This window comes from Falco rusticolus, chromosome 10 (assembly GCF_015220075.1).
Source record: "Falco rusticolus isolate bFalRus1 chromosome 10, bFalRus1.pri, whole genome shotgun sequence".
In the NCBI taxonomy this organism is placed as follows: Eukaryota; Metazoa; Chordata; class Aves; order Falconiformes; family Falconidae; genus Falco; species Falco rusticolus.
In genome coordinates this window covers 21,008,029-21,029,158 of record NC_051196.1, presented here as the reverse complement: position 1 = coordinate 21,029,158, position 21,130 = coordinate 21,008,029, and the positions used below count along the sequence as shown (strand labels likewise).

At 54.3% G+C, this 21,130-nt stretch overlaps 1 protein-coding gene and 1 long non-coding RNA gene across 3 annotated transcripts in view; both read right to left on the bottom strand.

Moving 5' to 3' along the window:
• Positions 1 to 1,892, bottom strand: part of CDH22 (cadherin 22) — an 86,025-nt gene extending 84,133 nt beyond the window's left edge. For both annotated transcript variants that reach the window (XM_037403114.1, XM_037403115.1), the window contains exon 1: positions 1,647 to 1,892. The gene's annotated coding sequence lies outside the window, so the exon portion shown is untranslated. The remainder of the gene's footprint in view (positions 1 to 1,646) is intronic.
• Positions 1,893 to 6,976: 5,084 nt separating this feature from the next.
• Positions 6,977 to 16,293, bottom strand: LOC119154805. Its single transcript, XR_005106537.1, has 2 exons — positions 10,373 to 16,293; positions 6,977 to 7,764 (listed from the first exon to the last, which is right to left on the bottom strand). It is a non-coding gene; the product is annotated as an uncharacterized LOC119154805 (long non-coding RNA).
• Positions 16,294 to 21,130: the final 4,837 nt, after the last annotated feature.

Sequence of the window (21,130 nt, the reverse complement as noted above, 5' to 3'; positions counted from 1 at the left end):
AGCCACAGAAGCTAGCTATTTTCAGCATTTGAAAACTGATGTATCCGAATCATAATCTCCAACCCCGATAACTGTTTGCTGCAAATACTCCTTACCCAGTGCTCCTGAAAGAGGTGGAGAGCATCCACCAGTCTCAAAAGGGAAAACCTGGCAGACCCCACGCTCCAAGCCAGGCACAAGACCTCAAAGTACAGAGACTGAAGACTTCAGCCATTCTCTGGACGTTAGGTACCCTGAAGAGGTAGAAACAGGTCCCAAAGAAACAGCCATCATCTGAGCTTTCCATGGAGGCATGCAAGACAATGGTATTGGCTGTTGTTGCAACGTGTGGTATTATAAGGGCACAGTACCTGCCTAGTAGCAAGGACAGAGAGGGACATCTCCCCATTTATTTCCTCAGGCCATGCAAGCAAGCTCTGAAGAACCAAAGCTCTGGTGGAGCCATCCTTCTAAGCCGTCTTTGGTCCAGAGGCTTCCCCGAGATGCACTGCACTGCCTTAGGTAGTAACGTCTGAACTCTTGAGCCTGCCTCCCCTTGCTGCTATCTACACCTTCATCCCTGTAACCGGTCTTGTTCAGGCACAAAACAAGAGGAAAACACAACAGATCTCCCCAGATTGTAAGGGATGGCACAACTGTCAGAAACCGAACAAAAAAAAGAGACCACAGGCGTCTACTGCATCCCTCCTTCCGCTGCTGGCACTGCGAGCGACCGCCGGAGCCCGGCTGCCACAGGATGCGCTCCCAAGAGGCTCAGCCGGGCACACCTGGCGCGGCAGCCCGGGGCCTGGGCGAGCGGCTGGAGCCGGGCACGCAGGAGGAGCAGAGGTGGCTGCAGCACTTGCTCCCAGAAGGCCTGTGCGCAGCCGTTTGGGAACCACATTTTAAATGAGGAAAGTGCTAGTTTTAGCCCAGTTATTTTTAGTTTGTTGTTAGAAAAATATGGCTCTGTAAAGAGAAATGTCCCCCTGCCTGCTGAGAGGACCCGGAGAGCACTCCTCAGGCATCTCGGCTGCACGTCCATACACATCCCCAGGCAAAGCCCCTGTGGGAACCGGCACGCAGGGCTACGGTCTCAGTTAGAAAAACGGGGGAAGGTAGCTCCTGGGTAGGAAGGAGCCCAAAGAGGACGTTTTAAGATACCACCGGTTTAAAAAAGAACTGCAGCTCCTCAAGCACCCAAGCGCTTTCGTTGAAGGGTATGCCGAACCCCGCTGCTGACAGAGCCGGCGCTGGAGCCCGGGGTCCGCGGGCGGAGCGCCCCGGCAGCCCCCCCAGAGGGCCGCCAGCTCCCCGGTCCCGCCCGCCCTCCCACGCTGGGGCGGCCCAGCGCCGCCACCCCGATCCCGGGGCGCCCCGGGGTGCCGGCGTGGTGCGGCCGCGGCCGGAGCCCGCGGTGCCGGGGCGGCGGGGGCAGAGCCGAGCCCGCACTCACCTGCGGGGAGCGCCCGCCGCAGCCCCGCCGAGCGGCCGCAAAGTTTGTGGAGCGGCGAGAGACGGCGAAGTTGGGCTCCCCCGCGGTGCCCGCCCGCCGCCCGCCGAAACGAGCTGCGCCCGGCGAGCCGTGCCGAGCCGAGCCCAGCCCTGCCGTGCCGAGCCGTGCCGTGCCGAGCCCAGCCGTGCCCGCCGCCCGCGCCGGTTCTTACCTGGGGCGGCGGCCGCGGCGGCTCCCCCGCGCCGGGCGCTTGGCCTCCCGCGGCATCCTGCGCGGCGCGGCGGAGCGCCCCGCCAGCCCGGCCCGCAGCCCCGGCAGCCCCGACCGGCGGCGGCGAGCGGAGCCGGCTGCTGGCACCGGGCGGGCACGGCGCGAGGCGGGGCGCGGGCGGCGGGTGTGTGGCTGGGGATGCATGTGCGGCGAGAGCCGCCTTCCTCCCCCTCGCTCCCTTCCTTCCCTCCTTCCCCGCCAGCCCAGCCCAGCCCAGCCCAGCCTCTGCTGGAGACTCTGAGAATGCAGCGCCGGGTCCCCGCCCGGGACCGGCCCCGGGCAGCCCGCCCTGGGGGCCTCCCCGAGAAACCGGCCGCGGGGATCCCGGCGCGGGAGCCAGCCCGCTCCCTGCCTCGGGCCCCGGCTCCGGGGCCTGCCCCCCCACCCCCGGGACCCCCAGCGCGGGCCCTCTCCCCCGCCCGGCCGTGCCAGCCAGCCCTACGGCGCCCCCGCCCCGCGCCACCGCTGGCCCCGCTGCCGTGCCCGCCCCGGGACCGATGGGAACGGCCGGGGCCACCCCGGAGGCAGGGAGCGAGCCCCCGTGCCGGCGGCACAGCGAGCCCCCCCGGCCTCAGGCCTGGCCCCTCCAAGCGCCGACGCCGGGCTGAGAACGCACACGCTCCGTGCATGGCAGCGCAGCTCTGGGCCGGGACGACCCCAGCCCACCCTTCCTCAGCCCCTGAATGGGGCCAGATCCCCGAGGCTCAGTGCCAGCTGGGCAGGAGGGCTGGGCAGGGGCTCTGGGTGCTGCTGGGGCTGGGGCTGGCAGACCACCGGTGCGTCGGGGCAGCCGTAGCAGCTGGCATCCTCGGCACCCACCTCAGGTCTCCGGTGCCTCCTCCAGAGCCCTGCTCGCAGCATGGCAGGTACCATGTGGGCTCAGCAGCACCCTGGGGTCGCAGGGGCAGGGGCGGCTGCACAGCTTGCTGCCCGCAGTGGGGAGTCACACAGCAGCAGGACCCGCAGCAGGGTGCCAAGTTTATAGGCCACCTTGGGCATGATCAGGACAGGTGGAAGGTGGAAACAGGGAAGAAGCTCAAGGCTTGGTGAGGCTGCAGTATCATTCTGGGACAGATAAGTGTGATCATGCAAGTCAGGGTTTAGCCACAACTCAGGCAAACAGCCCGCAGCGAGACATTTTCCAGTCTCCACTGTCCACATTCTCACATCTTACCTGGAGAAGACGCTCTCTTGCTTCCACAGCAATCTCCGGTATTGAGCCTTGGAGTTTGGCCCTTGAAGGAACATGAGGGAACACCAGAGAAGGGAATGCCCTGTTGCTCCATGTGTGCAATGCCTTGCACAAGGCAAACAAATCTGCTTGGCCAGTATGGGCCAAGAAACAGCAGTAACCCAGCAGCAGGTTATCCACAAACCACCTAGGTCTGGTGTTTCCTGCACGGGCAGGTGGCCTGCAGGTCACAGAGAGACGGACAGAATGCAAAAGTGAGTGGTCTTATAACCACAGTGTGAAACCAGGAGGAGTGACTCCTCCTTCCCAGGACCAAGAGACGAGAAGGGCACAGATCCAGCAGCAAGCTCAGGCAACTATCCTCCCTACCTCTGCACTGCCTGGTGCAAGACTTCCCACCCTCACACTACTACTACTGCATGACTCCCACCCTCAGAGGCCAGTGGGGCCTGAAGAAGAAATGCTCCATACCAGCCCCTTCAGACACAGACACATCTAGAAATGTCCTCAATACCAGTGTGAGAGTGAGAAACCTCCCAGATGCAAGCACTGCTGCCAGGGTAGATCCCACTTGTGCCTGATGCTCTTGTAGGAAAAGAACTAAAGCCTGGAGCACAGCTGCTCCACCGCTAACACTGTCTGCAAATGGAGACCTTGCTCAGTGCCAGTCTAGCCCTAGGACAGCTGCTAGGCTCTTGTGCCCACATTGACACCGGCACTGGGAACACCCAGATCTTCTCCCCGGGACAGCCAAGAGGGTGCCTCTCATCAGTGTGGTGGCAGTGCAGATGGCGCTGAGCCCACCTGGCACAAAGCATCCAGTAAGCTTTGGAGTAAGTAAGTGATACTGGGTAGAGATGGCTCCAGCACTTGCCTGTAGCTGTGGTACCCTTGTCCAATCTTTTTTTTTTTGGTTTTTGCTAAGACCCCCTTACCCTGGAGCCAGGGAGGAAGGTTTGTCGCTCCTGCCATCACCTCCTCCTCTGTGCCACAGCTGCTCCATGCCTTAACCTGTTGAAGATGCCCCTGCTCATTGCAGGGTGGGTTGGGCTATCTGACCTTTAAAGGTCTCTTCCTCCACACTGTCCTATGATTCTGTGCCCTCTTGCTGCTGCCCTGCAGGGTGCTGGTAAGGCCAGCCAGGCCTGCCCTAAGCCCAGCTCCCAAACGAGCTCAGAGAGCACTGCAACAAGGCATGATGACAGTCCTTCCATGAGATCAGCAATGCTTCAGAGTATGCCCAGGTCACACAACAGCACAGGCCGGGAGCTGCCCCACGCACTGTGGGGAAGGGATGAGGGAGGATGCAAAGCAGAACAAGGACCACCTGTGACATGGTCACTCCCTTTGTGAGCGTGGCTCCCCACATGCACAAACACTGAACACAACTTCCACAGCTCTGTTCTGCAGCCTCTTGCAGAAGTCAACGTGTCACTTTCATGTCATGTCTTGTATTCTCAGTAACAGAAGGATGGATGGGTTATCCTTTGACTTTGCTGCCATCCCCTTTATCTCCATGGGAATTTAGTCCTCATCTGGCTTCTTCTTTCCTCTTATTCCCATCCTTGCTTTATCCTTGAATTCAAATAGCTCTTTTGTATTTCTTAGATCTCCTCTACTCACAGCACTCTTCCCTTATTCTGATATACTCTCCCCATCTCATTGAGCTCCAGGCCTCTTTGCTTTGTTCTCTCCCTATCTCTCCCATTCTTTCTGCTGGTGCCTTGTTCCTTTTCTTCTTGTGATTTGTCTTCTCTGTTCTGTCCCTTTCACTCATCTATTCCCCTTATCGCTTTTTGCTCCTTCCTCTTCCTTTTCCCAGTCTTTGCACTCCCCTGCCCCCCCTTCCTCTGTGTGCCGTTGTCTGTAAGGAGTTGAAAGTTAAAAGCTTTTCCAACTTGATCCTGAGCAGCTTTCCCTGGTGCTTTCATCTCTACAACACATTTGTAAAACTGCTCAGACTGAAGAGCCTTGACATGAACAACTAAAAGAAATATCAGAAAGAAATAGGACTCTCAACATGGGATGGAAATTTGCCTTTTCCAAGAAAAAATCTCCCTGGTTCACTAGCACTGAGGTTCTCTCTCCACAGTTCCTGTAAACACAACGTAAAACACGCTTACCAAGATGTCCTCTTCCTGGCCTCCTCCTCCTCCCCGGTGAAATCCGGGCGGGGGTGGGGGGGGATTGGCACAGGGCTGCCCGAGAGCTCCCTATCACCTCCTGACAAAAAGTATCCGTGACCAACCTGCTCTCCCTCCCCTCTTGCCAGCGGCTTCTGCCAGGTTTGTCATTCATGCCGTACCACAAACTGCAAGCCAGAGGGAAGAGTTGATCCCACCTGCCTCTTGATCAGTCCTGCGACCTGCTCCTCCTTCATGCAAAGATGACAGAGCCCTGGCAAACTCTCCCAGCTGATGTGTCACCAACCCCTCTCAGCTGCCAAAAGTTCTTATCGCTTTCTCACGCGTTCTGTGGAGGGTCCTGCACTGTTTGAGGCAAAGTAGTTGCAGATGACAACTTCATGAAAATTTAAGGAAAGAAGTGCTTTCAGGCCACTGCTTTCTTATACTGCTTCTGTGCAGCCTGTGCTTTGCAGGGCTCATGTGTGAGTATGGTCGATCTTACCTGTGACCAGTGGCTGGGAATTCCAGAGTTACCAGTACAAATCTGTGCTGTGCCACATGGAGCAAGTCAAAGTGCTGTCTGCTTACCTGGAAATATGTTGCTGAGAAGCACACGAATCCTGGCTATTCTAACAACTCTATGAGAGATTAATCTCGCTAAATCCTCCTACGTCTTCCCTATTGGAGAAACAGATTCAGCACAGGACAAGCTCTGTGACTCACCTCTCTGTTGGCAGAGCCAGCTCCCATTAATCTAACTCCCTGTCTAATGTCTACATATGGCTGGCAGGCAATCCATCTGCAGTCCAGCTCTCTGTCCAGGATCCAGCTCCCCTGTCAGTCAGTGCCTACCTAATGCTGGGTACCCTGCAGGACTTCTCCCTGCTGGGACAGGAGCAGTCTGCAGCCCACTGCCCAGGATGGCGGCAGCGGACAGAATCTGGGATGGATGGGCACTTGCTAGGCAAAGCAAGATCTGGCTGCAGTGGCAGCCGGGCTCGGCATCTGCCCAGCAGATCCGTTTTCATCCCCTGACCTCACCCTGCCTCAGCTCAGCAGGGCAGAGATTCACATAGCTCAGTCCCATCACTCTCGTTCTCCACGGGGTGCAGGATTCAGTCTGCTGCTCTACAAGCTCACCCTGAAAGGAGCTGAACGCTGGGTGTTAGGACTGCCAGAGAGGGCTTTGCTCCCAGAGCTGCGGCTCAGGATGCCATGAAGGCTGCGTGGAAGCAAGTCCCCCTGCCAAACTCCCTGCAGGGGGTCCCTGCGTGGTCACATCTGCTCCTGCTGTGCCTAGCAGCCACCTCCTGCAAGCTGCATGTCCTTGCCTCGCTCTGCCATGTTATGTGCCCAAATTGCCTGCTGCCTTTTCCTGGATGCTGCTCTGGCACAGGTCTAGACAGACCCCACAGGCTGGTGGCACCACATGGCTTTCTTCATACCCCACAGCTAGGGAGAGGCCTCCGCACCCCCTAAAAGGCCAGGCACTGTGATTCCTGCTGGAGACAGGGGCAAGAGCTGAAGGCAGCAATCCTGTGCTTACACAGGTCCCGCAGAGTTGGAGATGCCCCGTAACACACCACAGAGCATGCCCACATGAAGCCAGAGCTGTCACAACATGGTTGGGAGGGGCACAGCCCAGCACTGCCCTAAGTGTGCTGGGCACTGGTGGGCCAAAACCCCCAGTCTGTCACCTGGAGCCATTAATCACATGCCACCCCACGTACTCCTGCCAGGCAAGCGGCCCTGCCTTGCCGAGGCTCTCTGGTGCTGCTTCCAGTCCTTTCCTGGGACATTCCCACTGTCCCACACATTCAAGCACAGCCTCTCACCAGAGCCTGGCAGCTCCCCCCCATTTTTATTCTCCCCAAGTACTGTGTCATTTGCAGACTCCACGGTGTCAGCCTTGTGATTAGGTTTCAATGCCTTTATGAATAATTTGTCATGCAATTATAAAGCAAATATTTAATTGAACTTCATGTAAAATTGCTTCTGCCTCTGAGCACTGAACACTGGTTTGGGATAGGGCATTGTGTGACCACACTGGGCCCCAGGAGACCCATGAAGAGCAAACTGCCAGACCCCTGCCCAGCAGCCGGTGGCCTGTGTGCAGGCAGCTGCCCCCCCGCTGCTCCCAGCAGAGCCAGTGGAGAGGCGTGCTGGGGGTCGGCACTGCCGCAGATGCACCAGCTGCAGGATTACACTGCAGCTCCCTTCCCTTGGGAGCATGTCCTCAGGCACTAGCAGGAGACGTTTCTTCCTCAGCTGAGCAGAACAAACCAGCTGGAGCATTCCCACAGCGTGACCAGCGCTATGCTGGAAGAGCCCAGCGTGAAGTATGTCACTGTAGAAAATACCTTTGTGATAAGTTGTGGGCAGTCAGGTTTCAGCACAAGCATAAGGACAGATGTAGACATTGGCTTTCCTTCTTCCCAGTCCTTTTCCTTCCAGGACAGGACTGGATTATGCAGGTGGGAAACTTGCACTGCAGCTGACTCTTTAAGGGAGGGGTGCCTTTGCTCGCTGGCCACGTCTCAACAGCACAGGGCACCAGTCTGAAGCCGTAACAAAGAGCTTTGGCACCAGGGTGCCCATCCTGGGAGAGGGTCTTGGCACGCATTAGGCCCAGTGGTCTGTGCAGAAATACCCCATGTACCATGACATCACCTGCAGGCTCAGCTGGAAGAGTCTGAATGGAGGGAGTCTGGACACACCTCAGACTGGCCATGGCATTGCCTCTGTAGGGAAAAACATCTATATCAGCAAAACCAACAGAACTGGATGAAATCCTAATTTACCATGGTCTGTAAAAGAGGCTGAAGTGCCTATTTCCAGTGAGGCAAACTTGAAATTGAAAGACGAAAACGAGTGCATTGAAGAGATCAGAAGCTCTTTTCCGAGCATATATCTGGTGCAGGTAATTGCTAACTGACCTGGAGGGGCTCTTGAAATCGACCTAATGCAGCAGATTCTGCTGCTCAGACTGATTCTGGGGCTGGGGACAGGCATGCGCATGCAGTGCCCCCAGCTGAGAGGCTGGCATGACAGGACAGGTTGCTGTGCACTTGTGGGGCTAGCAAGGGAAAATGCAAGGCTGAGGACAGGGAGGTGTTGTGGAAGAAGGCAACCTGTGGGAGAAGGATGGCCTGTGTGGTGCTCACCCCCGTAAGTATGCTAAGCCTAGCCCGGGTACGTACATGTGGAAGAAAGGGCCTGGTTAGCTGTTGGAACGTGGAAACTTGTCCTTGCATGGGGCAGGCCTGTTTGCAGTGATGGGGGAAGAATAGCTTGAAGCCTAATCTGGAGTGGCTGTGCCTGTGGGAAGGGGTGGATGGGGAGTCTGCTCAGCTGAGCTCAGCAGCTGAGGCACTGGGTCTGGACGACAGAGTGGGAGCTGGAGTCCCTGCTCTACTGCTGAAGGGTGCAGAAGTGCAACGTACCCTGTTGATGGGAGTGCATGGTCACTAGTTTATCCACACAGAACTTAGTAAAGAACAGCAGTTCCCTGTGGGAGCCTGGGGATACCCATTCCCCAGAAGCACCTTCTTGCCTCTCAGCTCAGCTTGGGCAGCCCTTTCGCTCAGCTCTTGCTTTTATGGCTCCAGATGGAGCCGTGCAACTTACCCTTCGACTCCCAGCCACATGCTCCCTGCTGCCAGCTCACTCCGGGACCAAGCTGTTGCCTCTGGCAGCTCTCCTTGCTTCCTAGACCTTGTTGCTTTTCATTCACAGGTGCTAAAGGTTCCTTTCAAGATGCACCTTTCTGCTTCCTCTGCAGTCCAGGCATTTCTTTAATAAATGCCATTTCTACTGGCTCTGTGATGTCTATTTGGCTTGGAGCTTTCATCTCCACTGCTAGCTGTGCCCAGCGTGAAACGCTGCCACTCAGCCCATAAAAAATAATGGTGGGGGCAGTTATCTGTAGCAGTCATTCAGCATCTGCCTTGCTGCTCCAGCCCCAGACTATGGCCTGAAAAAAGCCCAATGGCAAGAGCCTGGTTCTGGTAGTGGGCAGGCAGGCAGGCAGTGTGACTGAGGTGAGCCAGGGAGAACGACCACCTGCTGTGGGATGTGTTTGCACAATGCCCTTCCATCAGTGGCACAAGCAATTATTCCAAGTTGTTTCAAGTTGTTTGCTCCCCAGACCTAGAGTTAGATGCATGGCTCACCACCTAGGTGTTGCAAGAGAGAGGCTAACTGAAGCTATGCCCCAGATATGCAATATAACAAATCAGAGCAAAGAACATGGAGGAGAGGTTTGGAGTACCGGGTCTGGGCTGCATCCAAGAGTCCCAGCTAGATGGGAAGTTTAGGACACAGCTGACTGGCAGCAGGAGCATGATACAGCCTCCTTTTGTCATTCTCTCCCTAGTAAACACACATGCATGCACGCTCATGCACTCATACACACTCTTCTGTGGCCCTTACACCAGCCAAGAGCAGAGAGAAAAACAGCTCAAAGCAATCGCCATCTTCCCATAACAATGGTAGGAGAACTGTGGTGTAGTGAAAGATACAGTCTGGCTGCAAAAAGCTGTGGAGAGGATATAAGCTGGAAAATAATTGTTAATTTCTGGTACTAGGATGGTCTTTGGACTCATATTCCAGAAAGGCACAGTGCTCTGACCATTTCTGGAGTACACTAGTGCTGAGGCCAGTACGCTGAAGGATACGCATTCTGGATTGGGAAGACCACCATAATGTGGTTGTGAGGGACCAGCAAAACCCTCCTACACTGAAGGGAAGGAAGCCCTATCCAGTGCCCACATCTGGCAGGTGCAGCATCAGACCCAGCTCTGCTTACCTTTCATCATTTCCACGTCCCCTCTGACCCAAATCCTGCTTAGCCACCACAACTATTAAATCCACTGCTCTTAACGGACAATATATGTGCATAACCAGTCAGTCCCCCTGGCTTCCTTTACCCCACTGGCAGCCACCATTGTACTTAGTTCTCTTTAAAGTTATGATTTCCTTGTGCCATTTATTGTTCTGCTGTTGCCAGTAGTAGGCTTCTCTGTGTACACAATCAGCTTCTACAGCTTTTCCAAAGTGCAACTGCAGGAATCTTAGTTTCCCAAAAGACACGTTGTAAGTGCCTTGTGTTGAGCTCCTCTTCTCACTCAGCTACCAGGATCCAGAGAATGATCCTACCTTTCTAAAAACGTTAGCATTTCCAAACTGTGCAACCCCGTCTTCCCTACTACTTTTCAAATGGCCCAGTATTTTTAGAACAGATTCAAACATAGTTCATCATGCCCTTTATGCATGTAACTAAGTATTCACCAGTTTAGCTGCTGTATGCCTGCTTTCCCTTTTTCCAGGCACACTGTCCTACTAACCTACCTTGCAGATGTCTTTGTCTTCAAGTTTGCTGTGGCACAGAATCAGAGAGTGGCATCTCTTGACTGTTCTCACCACTTCACAAGGTAAAGTCTATGAGATGCTTTTATTGGCTGAAAGTCCTCCAGAGCCACGGCTGTGGCTGCAGCTTTTATGAACACACATTCTCAATCACCTTTTGCAGGTTTTTACAAGGATATGGTTTAGGGCCACATTTGGTGTAACTTGCGAGTTTTCTGTGAAATACTACTTTCTGTAGGTGCTCCATATCCGTTGCCAGTGGTGGTTTCTCCTCTCCAGTGGGTGCTCCTCTGGGTGAGCGCAGGAGTCCTCCTGCCCAGCAGATTTCTGCTGTTGCAGCTTCTGGCTCTTGTACATACACTTGCCTTTCCTTTTGTGCTGTATGCAGAATCCTACAGATTAGTCTGTGTTCACAGTTCTCACAGATCCTCAGCTCCAAGGTTTTACTGCGGATCTTTAATTCTGTCACATATTGATCGGCTGTTTCTGCTTGCATGAAAAGGATTGGAAATGTTAAAATGATTCATTGCTTTGTGTGATACACAGCCACATTTTGTCATGTTTACATTTTCTCTTACACATTCCTTTCCTCCTCCCACTCAAAGCACAGAGACTGGGGCTTTTGCCTTAGGGCTTCTTTCATTTGCACTAATTGCTGTTAAGTGGATCTCAAATTGCCTGACAGTTTCCGTTCTCTACTGCATCCCAGCAGGGAAGGATTTAACACTGGACCCTGTGATATGCTTGTTAGCTCTTCCAAAAGCTCCTGAAAACCACCAAAGTTCATACTTAAATTTTGTCAGAGCCACCTTGCAAAGAGAAGTGTATGTATGAGGAAAAGATTGCTTCTGTTGGGGCTGCTACTGAACCAGCTGTGACACAACTGACATAGCTTTCTGAAAAGTGAGTCAGAGGGGGTTAAAAATAATTCCCCAGAGTATCTTCCTGTGCCCTCTGTCCTGAGAACTGGCAACACTCAACATTGTGCAGGCACAGACCACAAAGACCACTGATGGCAGCACCCCCACCGCCCTGGAACATTGTGGGGGACATCTCATCTGCTTCTGGACCCTGGGAAAGCCAAGCAGCAGCGTGCTCTGCACTCAGCAAAGATGAGCAAGCCAGCCAAAAGCTCTGCATTGCCATTGTTTGGCACACTGCAAGTCCTTCCTTCCTCCCCACAGTATCTGGAGATGACAGGCTGGTGACCCCAGAGGCACCTCCTTTCACCCAGCAGCAGCTAGCCCAGGTCAGCTCTCCTGTAGGTCAAGTAGGTCACGTTTGCCCATTGCCACCTTTGTGGTGCTTCAGAGCTGCCTAGACACACATGGTGGTTTGGCATTTAACTCCTCCTGGCCCTGGGCTGGCAAGCAAGGCCCTGAGTGCCTCGCACAGGCCCGGTGCTGCGGGTTGGTCCATGGACGTGCAGCAATGCTCCGGTGGCTCTGCTGGTGGGCTGCCTCGCTGCAGAGCAGCCTGCAAGAGCAGCCGGGTGGAAATAAGCCCAGGGCCCCTGCACTGCCCTGGGCACCCTGGCCTCCGGGCTGCCAGAGCCTGGAAGGCCATGACCAAGTAGGGCCATGCAAAGTTCAGAGCCTGGTTCCTTAGGGACTCCTCGAAACCGCCTTTGGAGAAACAGCAGCAGCCTGCACCAGGCCCTGGGGCAGGGATGAGGAGCAGCCCACACATGCCACTTCCTTCTCTTAAACTTCCAATGCACCATCAGACCTAAATTATTCACCTGTAATCCCTGGAGCTGAAAGTAGCTCAAGAGGATCTGGCCCAATAAGGAAGAAAAAAAAAAAAAAAAAGAACCCATTACTTTTAAATACCTCTGAAAGTCATAACATGCAAAAAATATATTCAGGCCAGGAGCCAGGCCACGATAAGGAAACTGGGTGCAAGCAGGGTCTGACTCTGAGCATGAGGGGATACCACAAAAGATGAGGGAATCTAAGGTTGAGAAGGCTGGTGGGGATTGGTGGGTGCTCAGCTCTGTTACCTCATCTAACTTCTCGTGGTCCTTTGTCCTCTGACCTAGGTGGAGAGAGAAAAGAGCAGGAGACATGGCAGAGGGAGCAGAGCTGTGCTGTGTCCAACCAGGCTGTGAGCAGAGTCCTCCTCTCCCAGGTGGCAGCCAGGGGAGGGACTGCCCTCTCCCCTTCCACAGCCAGACCCCTGGCTCAGTCTCCTCAGAGAAGGTGTTGGGGATCCCCAAAGCCAAGGTGCAGAGCAGCTGGGTCGGTCATGGTACCAGCAGCACCCAGCAGCCCTATCCCCAGGGACACAACCAAGATGTCTAGAGCTGCCTTGGCTCCTGCAACGTACTTGGAAAGCTCTTGTTTACTGAGACCTAACGTAGTCAAAAAGCTAACTGAAAACAGAGAGCAGCTCCTGGCAAGGCATGGGCCACAGAAAGCTGCAATGAAAAGCACTTAAAATGTCTTGCTTCACCAGCCTGGCTGCCTCTGTGTCCACCAGCTTTGGTCTGTTCCTGCAGTGAGTGCTCCATCACCTCTGAAACAAACTGTGTCCATCAGGGAGAAACACTCCCATCTCAGGCCTGGAAACACGTTGCGGCACAGCTCCCAGGAGCCAGCACCCCTCCTCATCTGCAAGGGACAGGGCAAGCAGTAGGCACCTGAGGGTACTGCTGCTTTGCTCCGCGCCATGCATAAGCTCCTGCAGCCAGTAGCGCAGCTGCAGCCACAGCACAGCAAGCCCAAGTCCCACACCTCTGCCTCAGGCCAGCTGCACAAAAGCAAGAGGGTCTGACAACAGTGTGGTGGGCACCCACTAACTCAGCCTTTCTCAGAAGCTCTGGGGATAGCCTCAGGAGACACAGGAGAGATGTCCTGGCTCAGTCTCAGTGGCTCTGCAGTCAAAGAGCTTGACAGCACCAGAGGGAAAGACTTCAGCCTGAGCTCCATCCAGGCAGGTGGGCAGCTCTCCACCTTCACTGGCTGCCAGTGGCACACTGCAAACGGCTGTGGGCAGGACACAGAACAGCGGTGCACTGACCGTGTCTGCCAGCAGATCCCTGATCCAGGTGTGCAGTGCCCTGGCAGACCTCCACAGGGCAGACTCAGAGAGGACTGAGCCTCACAGCAGTTGAGAGAAGTGGTGGTTTTAGAGTCTCAGGGGCCTTGTGTACCCTCTTGTTGCAGCCCACCAGCTCTCCATCCCCAATGTTCAGACCCAGGCTGAGCTTTGCATTTCTAGCCCCTTGCAATCAATATGGCTCAAGCTGCCTGAGCCGACCCAAATCCTGGGGCTCCATATCAGATCCCATCTGTGTATCTGAGATGAGAAAGGGGGCTGCAGGCACTGCTGGGGTTGCACCAGCCTGGCTTGGAGGGGGCCGGCTGAGACTGTTACTCACCAAGACTGCAGAGAGAGCAGCTGCACCTCCCACCTTGGCTGCACCTCCCCATGATGGCTGACCAGCACCTGCAGGGAGCATGGATCACTCCTCAGAAGAGCAGCCAGATGGGAAGGTCTGTGTGAGCCTGATAAAGCTGCTGCTTGGCTTCTCTCCCTGGCAGGCCTGCCTGGGGCACGCAAGTGCCAGCGTTTGGGCTCCAGGAAAAGCAGGGGGGGGGGGGGGGGGGATGTGCCCTGAGGCCAGACTGGCATCTCTGTCCTTGAAAGCCCCCAACACAGCTCCTCCTGCCAGAAGCTCCCCAGGGAGTGCAGAGTGAATGCTCACCCCCACAGTGTGAGGGCAGGTGGGAAATGCGTACCCTTGGTGCGGCCAGACACTTTGCATACGCTGAGCCACGCTCCCTGTGCCTAGGGCAAGCGCACAACTGGGTGCTGTAGCACAGAGGGAGAAGCCAGCACCTCTTTCCCACCAGGGCTCAAGGAATTTGTCCCTGCCCTAAGACAGACTAAAGGGCATGGAGTGGCTGGCTCTGGACCACCCAGGGCCAGCCAGGCAAGTGCTTTGCTTGCACTAAGATGCCAGCAGAAAAGCTGTGGATGCAAGGGGTAAAGCCCAGTGAGAAAGAAGAGCAAGACCTGGCTGTTAGTGGCAGGAGTGCTGAAATTCACTATTAAGCTACAGTTGAAACTAACTTTTAAAGTTCTCTTTCCTCTGGAGATGCTGAAAACACACTGCCAAGTAAGCTGCCCCCACTTTTCTGCACAGCACTCAACAACCCATCGTTGCATCAAACCAGATGGAAGTGAGGACCTTCACCTGGCACACACCGATTCCGATTCATTCACCCTCCATCAAAGGCATCTCAACAAGGAAAGCAGCCCTATGCTTCTTCACCTGCTGAACCAACACAGCACCAGAGCAAGGCCAGGGTGCTGAGCAGGCTGGGGCAAATAAGCAAGGATGGAGGATGTTTCCTGGGTGTGGAAAGGAGAGGAAGGCCCAGGAAAGGTCTCCTGATGCCTAGGGAGCATGGAAGCCATATGCAACAGGACAAGCAGGAGGGTCACCAGTTCAGTGAAAGTTTATGCATGCTTCTGCATCAGAACTTGCTGCCTCAGTCCTAGCAATCTTGGAATTTAGACGGAGGATAGATGTGATGGCAAAGACAAAACTTGGGCTTTTCAACTGATTTTCACACCCAGTGCCTGTGAGATGGGCTTGACTTGTTAGGCAGGTGAAGAGACTACAATGATTGTACCAGGGAAGGAGGTAGAAAATGAGACAGAAGGAGTAAAGATTGTGATCAGTCACAAAACAATCAAAACAAAAACTGAAGCTGTAGGTCCAGCACTTTTTCTTATGCAAACCTCTCCACATACTTGTTATCAGCAAATCTGGAATCAACCTCCATCCCCTGCAGGCGAGGAAGGAGGTGAGCAGCATCAGTAAGGCATTGCAAAATTTGTTCTATTTTTACATGCACAGGAGGCCTTTGAAACAACAAGGGACTGCCCAACACCTCTACTTCCACTGGACAAAGGTACTAGCACCTCCTGGGCCAGCAGTGCCCACCATTGGCAGGTACTGTCCTTCACAAGCCTTTCTTTGGGTGTCTTGACACTTTAGGGCCATGAACGTCCCAACAGGCTCCCCACTACCTGCTGTGACCCTCCCCACATCTTCCTGGCTTTTCCAGGAGATCTGGGCAACAGGGCTGCAGCTCCTGGCCCGGCTCCATAACAGAAATTATGCTCAACTCCTGCCCTGCAGCACCAGGGGAGGGCAGGAGCAGCAGCAAGAGTGCACGACGCTGAGGCAGGTAGCACCCTTACCCTGAAGATGGCTGTGGGTGCCACTTATGCACCACAGAGAGACTTTTCTTCCTGCACCAGGCCAGTGACTGTTCTGCAGCAGCCCCACGCTGGCATCCAGACCCCAGCAGAGCTACAAAGAACAGCCTTCCCACGGGCGTTACACGGCACTGACCCCATGCTTTGCCAGTTCTGTGGCCTGAGGGTGCGCAGATCCCGGCTGCCTCCCCACCCCAGCTGCTCACTGCCACAGAGTGGAGCCTGGCAGAGAGCTTGTCAGAACAAAGCCCTTTCCTGAGTGGGCTGGGCTGCCTTGCCTGCGACTAAATATTCAGAGGCACTGTGCACTAGCCTTTTGATCAGCAATTTATCTCTTCATGCCACAAGTTTCCTGGAGCCTGGCGTTTCCGCCCCATGCTCAGCCTAGGTCCCAGGAGCCTGGGAGACAGGTGTGAGGAATTAGCCATAGGGACTAACGCTCTGACAGGAACCAGCACCAAAAGCCGGGGACAGAGTGTAATGTTTATTACATTTGAAGCAAAGCAAACATGTGGCCTACTTATGTATCTAGAGAGAATTAATTGGGGAGCTCCACAAAGCAGCAGATTATAAATTAGAATCGTTTTCACCAACTTCAGCCCATTCATCTTATTTCACACCAGGCCTGTCAGCTCAGCCTGATGTGGCCATGTGCAGCCCCAGCCCCACAGGCTATGTGGCCATGTGCAGCCCCAGCCCCACAGGCTGCCTGGTGGCACAAGGGGACCATCAGCAGCCAGTCCCATGGGCACTGTGCACCTAAACCCATGGGGCGTGTGTGGGGTCGAGCCAAGGCACACGCCTTGAAGGGAAAGCAAACTCAGAGCCTTGAGGATGGCTCCAGATGTGCTGAGTGCCACCAGCTGTCATCTGCAGGGGCAGCCAGAGTGCTCGGCTCCAGAGACTGGCCCCAGGGACAGCAGAGTTGCCAGGTGCCTGCCCCGTGCTCCTCCATCCCCTTCACTGGCTGGCAGCCAGCAGAGCTGGGCGGCCGGAGAGCTGTGCATGCACCTCCTCAACCTCCCCAGCCTCGTTAGCATCCAAGGTTTAGGGACCAGGCTTTGCTGATGTGACAGAACAGGCCACCTCAGTCCAAGGTCAGGCAGACTCCCTTCGCCCAGCTCAGGTCAATCCTGGGGACACTGCCTATGATGTGCAGGTGCCTCCCCAGAGCTGCTGGAGGCATAAAGCTCTGCAGGCCCAAAGCACTGGGGGCCTTGGACTCACACCTCATGGAGGGGCAACCCAGTAGTGGACAGATACTGTGCAAGGAGCAGCAGCTGTCAGAAACTGGCAAAGCAGCTGGTGCCTGAGTCACTGTAGCCCTCAACAGCCAGGGCACAATAGGTACCCCTGAGGGGCACTTCAAGAAATGCCCATGAGGCATTTCAAGGTTTCTGGCCTGGAGCCAAAACACCCAGAGCAGCCACTGCCTCCCAGATGGTGGAATCTTGCTGGCACCTCTCAAAGAAGAGGATCAGAATAACTCTGATTACAGATCCCAAAGGGACAGCACACAAAATACCACGCTGATGCTGAGACTGTTTATCTCCAAAAGGTCACCTGCTGCTTTGTTGGAAGGATTGTTAAAAGAGCCCAGCGGAGATGGCTGGGCAACACCTGAAGAGGAGGATTTATTCCTGAAGATGCAGTTCAGGTCAAACCACAGCCACCATGATCTCAACTCTCCTGCACTTCACAGTGATCAGAGATGGACAGAACCAGAGGTGGTTCACAGCCTCACAGCACCCACCTGTGCAAAAAAGAGCGCTCCCAGGAAGGTGTCTGCAGGGCTCCAGACACAGTCAAAATGGTTTCTACAGGGAGCAGCAGAAGTCTGGCCCAAGAGTCCTTCCAGCCCATCTTGTATCTCCAAAGTGGCTAGGAACAACTGTCTGGAGCAGAACAGGGACAGGGCAAGCAGGCGTGATGCTCTTCCTGACACTTTCCCAGTCTCCAACCATTTTCCTCTCAGACGCATGCCAATTTTTACTCAGCCTTGTCCACAAAACCATCCAGAAGCAGGATGCCCTAGGAGCTCACATGCTGCCAAGGGCTTCTGAGATGCACACAACAGCCTTGCCTCAGCTGACAGGGCCAGAAAAGCTTCATCCCACGGCAGGGATTCCCATCAAGCTGTTTCAGCAGCTGTAGCAACCTGCACTGACACACCAGCTGCCTGGGTCAGCAAGCCCACCACAGTCCACACTGCTAAGTGTGTGTGGTCAGGGCAAAGCCCACCAGACACCTGAGCCCAGGGGCCTGCCCCAGCCTGGTCCCGTGCCAGAGGAGCTTTCCACCCCTTCATTACCACTCTGTGTGCCAGCTGCAGCCTCTGTTCCACACCTGACTGACTGGTAATTTCTGTCATAAAAAGAGAGTTTGTTCAAATGGCATTACTAATTACTATAGAAATACTATTAGCATTGTTAATGCTTTCCAAATAGTACTGCATGTTGGCACCATGTGAAAGCAGCACCGGGGCAGAGACCAAGGTGGCAAAGTGAGGCCAGGGCCCAGACTGAGCCCAGCTCAGTTCTGCCAACGCTGACCAGTAAAACAGCACTGTCTCTACCCCAGCACTGCTCTCCCTGCTACGACAATCAGTAAAAATTGCACTGGGACAGACTTGTGTCTGCGTGTGTATACAAGTACACACGTGTGTATGGTAGGGAATCGTGATGACAGAAGCCACCCAGCACAGGAATTTCAGGAGAAGAGAGGGAAACTGGTAGAAAGGAACTGAGGCAGGGGCATGGAGGCAGCAATAAAACTAAATGCAAAGTGGATGAATTATTTACTGCAAGAAACAACTGTGAAGTCACTTACTCTGGCTCTGTGCATCCTAAATGGGATTTGCAGCGTTTCTCACATCTCCCTAGTGTGCTGAGTGATTTTTTTACAATTGGATGCATGAGGCTGGGGTAATCTTGTAAGATACTCCAGAAGATCAGTTTAGTATTGATCATGTGCTCAATTTAAAGGCATTCCACATTTATCTGCTGCTGCTACTGCAGTGACAGCTCAGCTGGGACCTGGGTGCTCACTGGGTGCCTGCACCCCAGAGCCACCTCATTCAGCTGCACCCTGTGGCTGGGCTGATGCACCGCAGCGTGGGGGGGGCAAGGCACCATGCTGGAGCTCAGTTTATGAGCCAGCAGTCACGCTCCCCACTGAGCCTTTCGATGAAGTCTCCCCAATGGATCAGTCTGCTGTGCTTCTCTGGGGCCAGCTGGCTGTGGATTGTAGTGGATCATACGCTCATCTTACAGGAACAGCAACTGCCAGAGACCAACAGAAAAAAGGTGACAGGGTACAGAAAGCAGTTTGCACAGACCAGCACCTAATGCCAACACCCTGCACCGCAGTGACAGCACCTGTCACTGTCCCCAAGGAGGTGCCATCTGCCACTGCAGGGCAGCCATAGCACCCTAGACCTGTTCAGCACAGCCCCTTGCCAGCACTTGCACAGGTGCTGCCAGAAGCCATTGCATCCTGCATGGAGCAAAGAGTTGGCGCTGGGCATGGAGGAGGGGGCTCTGAGCACCTGGGGTTTCTCTGGATGCTGCAGACAGGACTATAAACTGAACAACCCCTCCTGAGCAGGCAAAGGCCCCTGCAGCCTGCTCATCTGGCAGCATGTGACTGGAGCACAGCTGAAGCACAGAGAGCCCTACCGTGCCAGCCAGCACCTGGAAGAGCTCCAGCCCTGGGGAGACAGGGTGACAAGAAAAGGCACACAGAGACACAGAGCGCAGGGAGGAACAGACATGCAGCAGGACCTCTGCCCATGTCTTGGAAGAAGTGTCTCCTGCTGCTTGCCTTGGACTCTGCAGGTCTTCTAGGCACAGGTCTGCAAAGGGTGAGCCCGGGCTCCAGAGGCAGTGGCCTGGCAGCAGGATAGCTGCTGACATGCCCACCAACGTGACAGGAACAGGGAATTCAGGCATGATGGGACTGTTAAACGTATTGCATCATGATGAGGTTTTAGTTATTTCTTTTAATAATATGCATATTGCAAGTTGTTACGAAGTCATGCAAGCTGCGGGCCATGCGGTCCAAAACACAACTTGCTTCATGATGGTAAAATATAAACTTACAAAGTGGTTTTTGCAAAACAAGTGTATGAGAAATCCTCTGATTTACTGAAACAGAACATGTGCAGGGTAGAAAAAAATGTCCCTTCCAGATCCATATTTACACAACAAAAGATCTATATTCAAATAACTCTTAAGAGTAGGTCACTGGCATTCTCACAGAGGTTGAGTGGCTGAAAGTAAGGCTACAACCTAAAGAGGCCCTCTTAATCAGCAGAGAAAGCAGAAATTTTATGGACATGTTTTGAAACGTCAGGTGCTTCTCCAAATTCCCCAGGCAAAAATTTGAGTTAAAAAATCTATTTTGCAAAGCCGTCAACTGGGGTGAAGTGGGGCTGAGCTGTTGCACAGCTTCCCACAAGTGAAAAAGTGCCGAGAGACAGGGCTCTCAACACTGGGCTCCGTCCAGTGAGGACCTCAGCGCACAATACCTGGTAGGTGCTTAGATGCAGATTTTAAATCCAGACATTGATAAGGCATCCAATTCTTCTACTGTTGTTGTTGCTGCTCCTGCTGTTGCTTTGTTTTCAATAGCTGCAGCTAAACATTTAACCTTTACATTGATGGAATGACCTAAACATGTTCTTCCAGGCTTGTTGGCAGAAAGGCTGTCTCACAGTGAGCAGAGAAATGCCTTTCCTTTCAGCCTGGCAAATCAATACGCTGTGTGGCTGGCAGATTTGCAGGTGTCCCACGCTCAGAACACATGGAAGGGTCTCAGAGGTGGGATACCAGCATTTCTCCAGATTGCCAGGTCTAACAGAGAGGTGGGCACAAATCTCCATCGTCTTGGCAAGCAGGAGAAGAGCAGCTCACAATCTGGAAACGACATAGTTGTTCCAGCTGGGAGGCTGGCTCTGGCTGTTGCTATCCCAAGCCTGTGGCTCTGCCAGCAGCTGAGGCACTTATTCAGCATCCTAGGATTTCAGATGGCACAGGAAGAGTTACAGGATAGAGCGGCAGAATAATTGCGAGTTAATACGGTCCCATGTTTTTTATTATTCTCAGAGTATTAAATTGATAGCCTGGTACCAAAGGCCAGAAGTGCCACCTCTCAACAAGATGAAATCTCTGTAGCCCATGGAAAGGGGAAAGCCACAAGATTTATAAAGGTGTCCATAAAATTTACATTTGGATGAGCATGTGGGGGAACAGAGACCATGAGCTGCAGAAGCAGGTTGGCAAGTACCTGCCGCCCCTGCACTTAGCGCCCAGCAGACACTGCTGACTGGGTACATCCTCCTGCACCGATGCTTGGCTGAGCAGGTCCCCAGAGCCACTCTGTTGTCAGGAAGGGGATGCCAGGGGAGCTTTCAGGAGATGGTGGCATTTTGGTACTGCTGTGGGGAATAAGGGGCAAGGGTGGGAACAGGCCACATCTCAGATCTCCTTAAGGGATCGCTCCCTG